This window comes from Gracilinanus agilis, chromosome 3 (assembly GCF_016433145.1).
Source record: "Gracilinanus agilis isolate LMUSP501 chromosome 3, AgileGrace, whole genome shotgun sequence".
NCBI lineage: Eukaryota > Metazoa > Chordata > Mammalia > Didelphimorphia > Didelphidae > Gracilinanus > Gracilinanus agilis.
The window spans coordinates 313,808,331-313,816,911 of NC_058132.1; the positions used below are offsets into that span (position 1 = coordinate 313,808,331).

General features: G+C 33.7%; 1 pseudogene; it reads right to left on the bottom strand.

Annotated features, from left to right (window-relative positions):
- Positions 1-6,360: 6,360 nt before the first annotated feature.
- On the bottom strand, positions 6,361-6,928 carry LOC123239373 (annotated as a pseudogene).
- Positions 6,929-8,581: the final 1,653 nt, after the last annotated feature.

Sequence of the window (8,581 nt, forward strand, 5' to 3'; positions counted from 1 at the left end):
AAGTAATTCAAAGTGAGCATAACAAGAACAACATTGTAAAGAGTAAAAGCAGTAATGTATGATGATCAACTGTGAATGATGTAATTATTATCACCAATGCAAGGATTAAGACAACTCCAAATGACTTATGACCAAAAAGACTATTCACTGCCATAGAAAGAACCAATGGAAACTGAATGAAGACTGAAGCATATCATTTTTCATTTTATTTGATACTGTACTTTAATTAAGCTTAAGATCATGGTATTGAGCAGTTACATAAACTATTCAAAAATACTAAGTCAATTTAAGACAAAGAAACTTTTATCTCCCACATCTTCTCTGTTGATTTTTTAAAACTTATATGTAATTTTTAATATACCTCTATATATTTTCCATGTTTGTTCCCCTATTAAAATATGATGCAATTAAATGCATTCTGTACTGATTTTACTACTTACTCTCTGTGTGACTTTAGCAACTCATTTTATTTATCTGAGCTTGAATTTCCTCACAGGATTGTTTCAAGGATCTAAATAGATGATGAATTTAAAGTATTTTGCAAATATTAAGGTCCTATGTAAATGTGAGTATTTTTTTTCATATATAATGTGAGGGTATTAAACTAAGACATCACTAGGTTCTAAATACCATTTTGTCTTTTAAAGGCATAGCTCATGCTTCCCAAATTTCCATCATCCACACATTTAACAAGCATGACTAATATGATTTTTATAGAAATCAGTTTTGTGAAAAGGAATCATGTTCCTTTATCAGAAAACTCTAAGGGCTTCCTTTCAGTCTGACATTGGTGCATCTATTAGCATTCTGTAACAAATAAAGTTGATATAGAAGGATATATATAAATATATATATATATATATATATATATACAGATATTAAGGTTTTATTAACAGCCATTTTGATAATTAAAAAAACCACATGCCTGCTAAGATCTAATTCAAATGCCCGCCATGCTTTCCCCCTGGCTGCTTCATAGGAAAGAGGAAGTACCAATCCCAATCTCCCTATTTAAACTTCTGTTTACGTTGTCTTACTTCACCATGTAAGGACAGGAAGCCTGTTGAATCATGGGAAATGTAGTTTGTAAGAGATCTAAATGTCCACAGAAACTTTAAATCAGGGATCTCAACACTGAGCTCAAGGACCCCAAAATTCCAATATCACAATTCCATGGGTAAAGGTCAGCTAATCATGACCCTACCTATTAGGATCTAGTCCATCTTATATAGAATATCTTATAAAGTTAAAGAGAACTTTGTCAAATGCCTATCCCAAATCAAAATGTTTACAGTCTTCCTTTTACCTATCAATCTTGGTACTCTGTTAAAAAATAAAGTTTAGGTTCATTTGACATGTATTATTCCTTGTGATTCCATGATGTTTCCTAATGAATACCATTTTTCGTTCTGAGTGTTCATAAACCATTCATTTAATATCATCCATTTTATAATTTTGTTGCTTATCTATATTAAAAATACTGGCTCTGTAACATATATTTTTCTTTCTTGAAAAACAAAATGTTTGCCATTTTCTACTTTTCTAGTTCCTTTACATTTGTCCACTATTTACAATAGCATAAACATTTATTTAACATCCACTTTATGCTAGACATAATGCTCTGCAAATTGATTGCATTCAGGGATTCTGAAATCACATTCTGTAACTTTTGGCAACTAGTTATTAAGTATACATTAAGCACTTGCTTTGTGTCAGGCACTGCGCTAAATTTTGGAGATCCAAAGATGGATAATAAGCAATCCTCATCATCAAGAAACATATTCTAATGGGGAACACAACATTTTAAAAAGGTACCTTTGTGTATGTGTGGGTGTGAGTGTATAATACATACACATTCACACGCAAGCATACACATATAACGCATGTGTATAATTTTTATATCTGTGTATATGTTTCTATATCTTTAAATATATCTATGTATTTATGTCTGCATTTATTGATTTATGTATCTATATGTGTCTGTGTATTTATTTATACTAAATGGAAGGCAATCTCAAAGAGTCTTTTGTAAATGGTAGGACTTGAGTCATAAAAGACTCAGGGAAAGCAAGAGTCATAGGCAATAGAATATATAGAACATTCTGGGCTAGGAATCAACTACTATAAAGACATAGAGACAAGACATGATAAAGTAGTCTACAAACTGCAAGTAGGCCAGTGTAAGCTAGATTTTAGAGTATGCCTGTAAAAAAGACTAGAAAAGTAATGAAGAGTTTAAAATGACAAACACAAGAGTTTATATTTGTTCCCAGAGATAAAAAAAAAGGAGCCAGTAGAACTCAATAAGCAGGGGGATGACATAGGCTTTATAAAAATTACCATGGCAGCTGTGAGGAGGATGACAGAGTGAGGAGAGACATGTAGAAGGGAGACAAATTAGAGTTTCAGAATAGTCCATGTGAGAAGTGATGAATTCGTATATTGGCATCATGGCTGTGTCAAGGGAGAGAACAGGAAATATATGAAAGGGCATTGTGAAGGGAAGATTTGGCAATGAATTTGACATCAGGACAAGATCTGGCAATGAACTAGATCTGGGGAATGGATGAATGAAGATTAGAGTGTGCAAGATAATGAGTTCTATTTGGGACATAATGGGTTTGAGACGTGTAAGAGCCATCTAATCTGAGATGTTCAAGAAACTCACTCTTGGACACATAGAGAGATCTAGGAATCATTTGTATAGAAATAATAATCAAATCCATGGGAGCTAATAAGTTCACTAAGCAAAATAATATAGAACAAAAAGAAAAGAGATCCTAGAGGAGATCTTTATAGGTACAACTATAGGTAATATTGACAAGGTGACATTGATGGTTACCTTAATAGAAAATCAGAAAAGAAGGCTGAGAAGGAACAAGGAACCATTAGTTTGCTAGGAGGAAAACCAGATGAGAATCCAGAAGAAAACAGAATACCCAGAACAATAAAGTGATGTCATGTCAAATGTTATAGAGAATTCAGAAAAAATTCAGGTTGAGAAAAAAACCAAATATAATTATTTGTCAATTATAGGATTACTGGTACTGAAGAGAGATTTAGTTAAATGATGAAATTAGAAGCGAAGCTATAGTTGTTTTTGTAGAGTATTAGAGGAAATGATTGGAAAAATCAATGGAGATCTCTTTCTTAAGTCATTTAACCATAAAGAGGAGGAGAGTTATATGATGGTGATGGAAATGTCAAGAGGAATATAGGGATGAATTTTTGTTTGTTTTGGTCCTTTATTATTTTTCAGACAGGGGAGACATTGGAATGTTTTAGGGCAGCAGCAAAAGAACTATTAGATATAGAAAGATTGGATATAGTGAGGATAATAGGAACAATTTGTTGGAGAAGTTGAGAGGAGATTGGATAAAGGGTTTAAGTACAGGTATCGGTTAGGTAAGCAGAAAGATCACTTTGTCATCCAAAAAAAAAAAAAAACTGAAAGAGATAGAAGGAAAATTTCTGATTGATAAAAGATTCAGAGGCAGGAAGAAGGAGGACCTTCCTAGGAATGGTTACAGATGTTTTTGTTTGTTTGTTTTGTTTTGTTTTGTTTACTTTGTTTTGTTTTTTGTTTGTGAGGGAAGGTTTTGGGATGAGCTGGTGGAAGGTATCTTAGATAAGTGCAAAATTATTATGACAACATACTTATATACACTACTTTACTCTTGAAGATAGGAAAAGGTCCATTTCATCTTTTTTTTTTTTCCAGTCCCTAACCCAGTGCTTAGCATTTAAAGTAATTCAGTAAACACTATTTAATTGATTGATTAAGGAGTTCCTTAAACTAATGAAATCTTGTCTGGTTCAAGTGAATAAACAAGCAAAACCTTGAAGTCTTAAGATCTGTGATTCAGCTGTAGTAGCACTAAGTCCTTGAGTAGATGTGGTAGACAGCACAGTTTCTGAATAGACTTCTTGAATCTATAGGTTTTGTTTCCATCAGTGCTCTGCTACCTACTAGGAATCCCACCAAACTAGAAATAGGGAATGTCAAGAAGAGATGACTCATGTAGAAAATTTGGGAATATCTATTAAGTTGATTTCCCTTTTAAAAATGGAATAAACTATATAAGCCACATATTAAATGTTCATTGCCCACCACTCACAGTACCTGAAATTCCAAACAATTCCTTTAGAACATAAATGGTCCCCTTTTATTTCTGCAGAAAATAAAAAAAAATGAAAGTACAATGTCTAAGAAAGATAACTCCTTACATTTTTATTCTCTATCATGTCAGAATTTTTTATAATTTGTAGAAAATGATATATGTATTTGAGGCATGAAGAGAATAACAGAAAAAAATAGCTGATATGAGGACAATGAAGGACAACAAAAACACACTTTCCCTATTTCATAGTCCTGTTTTTGTTATTGTTTTTTCTCCAGGGGTATGTTGTGGTTCATATGTCTTTTCAGGCCCCCAGTACTCTAGAGAATGGGCCTTGAAATTCCATTGAGTAAACTTAAAGCTTCCATCTGAATGACTAAAAATTTGATATGGATAAGATATGATATTCCATAATACATAGCTACTTTGAGGTCATCTTTGAATGACTTTCTCTATCTATTAATCTTTTTAATCCAAATTCTTTAAAAATCTGCATTTAAAAGCAGAGAATGATAAAGTAAATTAGATAGTAAAACTTCTATTTTATCAACTTAATGGATCTCAACTAAATTTGAATTTCAAATAATTTTCTTGTTCATTAAACTGATTTTCAGGAAAATAATTATTTCTCATTGTCTTCAAAGATGACTGAAAATGTTAATGGTTTAATTTTTCTAAGGAATCTATTATTTTTGGAGGTTAGTGACTTCAGAAACTCTGAAATTTAAATGTGAGTCCAACTTTAGAGGGTTTCCTTTTTCGTTTCATCTTTAGCAAGAAATTACTTTATTTCAGTCTTTTCTCCATTCTTGGCATCACCCTAATCTAGAACTTCTTCACTCTATATACATAGGGACTATTGCAACAGTCTATCCTTGTTCTAAACCTTTATACCTTTATCATAGCATATCATGAGATATAACATCTTAAAACATCAATTTCATCATCTTACTCCCATGAAGAATAATAATCATTTTTCTTACCTATTTCATAAAGTTCAGATTTCTCTGTTTATCTTTCAAGTTCCTCATGAATCTGACCCTATTCTTCCTATTCAACAGTATTTTCCATTATTTTATAAAATACAGTCTCTATTACATCAGACCTATCTTCTCAGACATCCTCTATACTTCATCCCAGAGCTTCACCCCAACAATTCTCATTTCCCACTTCATGCTGTTTTTCATTTATAGAATCATCTTCTTCTCTTTCCATTACCTCAGTCTTACTCAGCATTTAAGACTCAAGTCATTCAATGTACCATCTATTTCTTCTGGGGCTACTTCTTTACTTCTCACTTCCATTATTAGACATATTCCCCATGTGGTAGCTGATTATGAGTTTTCCCTTCAAAATGTAAGAAGTAGCCAGATCTGAAAGGCTAGATTTTCCTATTACTCTCACTCTTGAGTTTCTTTCTGTTGAACTTGCCCATTATTTAGTAGCCAGCCTTAATTAGCTTTTAGGAAGGGTCTTAGTTAAGCAGATATATCCTGGACACTTGGGATACATATGAACTCTTACCTATCTCCTCTAATCTATTCCCTATTGATTTGTCCCTTTTTTGAAATCTATTGTAAGTACCACAAATAACATAGAAATTAATGAATAAATTGATGAATGGCTGAAAAAACATTCATTTTTTAACCATAAAAAGAAATACTTTATCTGGGACAACTTGAATCCAACAACAGATCATTAAAAAGAGGTCCACAGGATGGGGAAAGTTGTCCATGAAGCAAATTGCTTCCACAGGAATAGAAATAATTGAAATGTGTTTGAAAAATTCCCAAAATAAGATTTTTCTAAAAAAAAGAAGTAAATCTTTCTTCCTTTGAGGCAAGGCGAACATTCCAAGACACTTAATAAATAAGATTATCTTTTTCTTCAGGAAGAGAGAAGAGACAACCTGTTGTTTTTTTTTTAAACCCTTAACTTCTGTGTATTGGCTCCTAGGTGGAAGAGTGGTAAGGGTGGGCAATGGGGGTCAAGTGACTTGCCCAGGGTCATATAGCTGGGAAGTGTCTGAGGCTGGATTTGAACCTAGGACCTCCTGTCTCTAGGCCTGGCTCTCAATCCACTAAGCTACCCAGCTGCCCCTATTTTTTTTTAATTTTTATTAATTTTTTTAAATTTTCTTTTGAGACAACCTGTTTTTGATATACAACTAACTAAATACACTATCCTCTGCTGTTACCAAGTAGTGGAGAAATTACTCTTCAAAAGTACAATATAGACATCAAGCAATAAAATCCAAAAGTCTGCTGAATCCACCTTTTCTATTCAAATGTACTTCCTCTTCTGAGTCATATTATTGGCATATGCATTTACAGAGCCATCAACTTTTTTCCCTTTTGTAATGTCAAAGGAAACAAATCCCATTCATTTCATTATTTAAATTTCTTCTGTTTTGCCTTCCAAGTCTTCTTCAATAATTTGCCATTCTTTCCTTTTTCTTTCTTTAGTTTCTTTCTTCTCATCATCCCCCTTTTATTCCAACAGGGAAGGGGAAGGAAAGGAAGATCTGTGCCTTCCTGGAGATCAACTCCTTTTCCTATCTCTCTCTCTGGATCAGGATCATTCTAGATGCCTTCTCTCTCTGTCTCTCTGTCTCTGTCTCTGTCTCTGTGTCTCTGTGTCTCTGTGTCTCTGCCTCTCTCTCTCTCTCTCTCTCTCTCTCTCTCTCTCTCTCTCTCTTTCTTTCTCTCTCTCTCTCTCTCTCTCTCTCTCTCTCTCTCTCTCTCTCTCTCTCTCTCTCGGGATCGCCTATGCTCCCTTCAAGAAGAAAGGCTCCTGCTTCTTCCCATGATCCTCCCCTGCTGTGGTGGGAGTGGGGGCCACTGCCTCTAACAAGGCAAAAACATTGAAAAAGCATTTATTTATTGAACACTTACTATATATAGAATCTAAGCTATAGCTAGAAATATATTTTCAAAAGTGACATAGGCCAAGTCCACTAGAAACTTAGATTTTATTAGCAAAGAAAAAACATATTGGGGAGTGGTAGCCAGAAAAAGGCTTTAGTCTGCTGAACCACAAAAAAACCATACCAGTGATAGTGTTAATTTGATTGCTATGCCTAGAACAGAAAATTTACGGCTCATCATTTAATTGTACTCTGATTGTTTCATAGATGCTATTATTGCCTACTCTTTTGGCATAGTGGAAATATTGCTGGATTTATAGTCAGAAGACTGAGGTTTGTATGTTAAACTTGGTAGTTTTTAGTTTTGTGATATAGTATAAATCATTTAACCCCACTTCATATCAATGTCCTCATTTGTAAAATGAGGAAGGGTGGACTAGATAATATATAATGTTCCTTATAAATCTAAATATATAATCCCAAAATTATGAGCTCCTTAAGGTAATGACTTAGTCTGAAATTTCTATCCACAACCCTGTGACTAGTGTCCTGGTATAGTAGGAATATTATACTTGGATTCAGGAGAGAAAAAAAGCTCAGTTTCTCTGAGCATTAGGTTTTTCTTCTGTTTAATGGACAGAATAATATCATACTCCAAAGAGGTGTTGTATGAGAATCAAATGAACAAAATATTATGTGGAATATGTTTTGCAAAGCTTAATCTGTATATTGTTAGCTATTATTATTGAAGTAACATAATAGAGGGGAAGAGAAGTGGTTTTTTGGAGGGCAAAGACTTGAGTTCAAACCTGCCTCTGATGCTTACCTATGTCAGCAAGTCATTTAATCTCCCTGCATTGTAGCTCTTAGTATTGTAATATCTCTTATAATCTCCCCGTATGTCTTTCAGTATTTTGATTTGTAAAATGATAGGGTTGGATGAGAGAGACTTTAAAGTACCTTTCCATCTCAATCTCTAATCCTATTGAGCTTTTTCCTTATCCCACTGGCTAGCTTAAAGAAAAGCCACTTAAGTATTCTGGCAGTAAATTAATAGAATGGTAGCACTAGAAAGACCTTGGAGATCATACAATGAAGCCACTACTTTAATCTATAGAAGAAGGAGTATACAGCATTGTTCAATTGGGGTCAATAAGACCTGGATACAAATCCTGCCTCTGACTCTTTTTTGTGTGATAATGGGCAAGCCACTTAACATTGTAGCCTTGTTTCCCGTTCTGTAAAATGGTCATGGCAACACCTAGAAGTAGCTTCTTCACAACGTTAACATGAGGCTCAAATATGTTACCTTGAAGGAAATGATCTGTAAACTGTAACTCACTACAGAAATATCAATCTTTATCATATTAAATGAGGAAACTGAGGCCAAGAGAAATTAAATGACTTATCCATAGTCACAAAGTTAATTGGCTGCTCTTCCCACAAGTTCCAAAGAGTGGCTTGTTCAGAGAATAAATAAGAGACTATAACTGCCAAATTCAATAAACATGAGCCTTAGATCTTCTTTTGCTTTTCTCTGCTATGTGTTAATGATGCATTATTTTGTTTCAGGACAATGATTTAGACTTAGTTC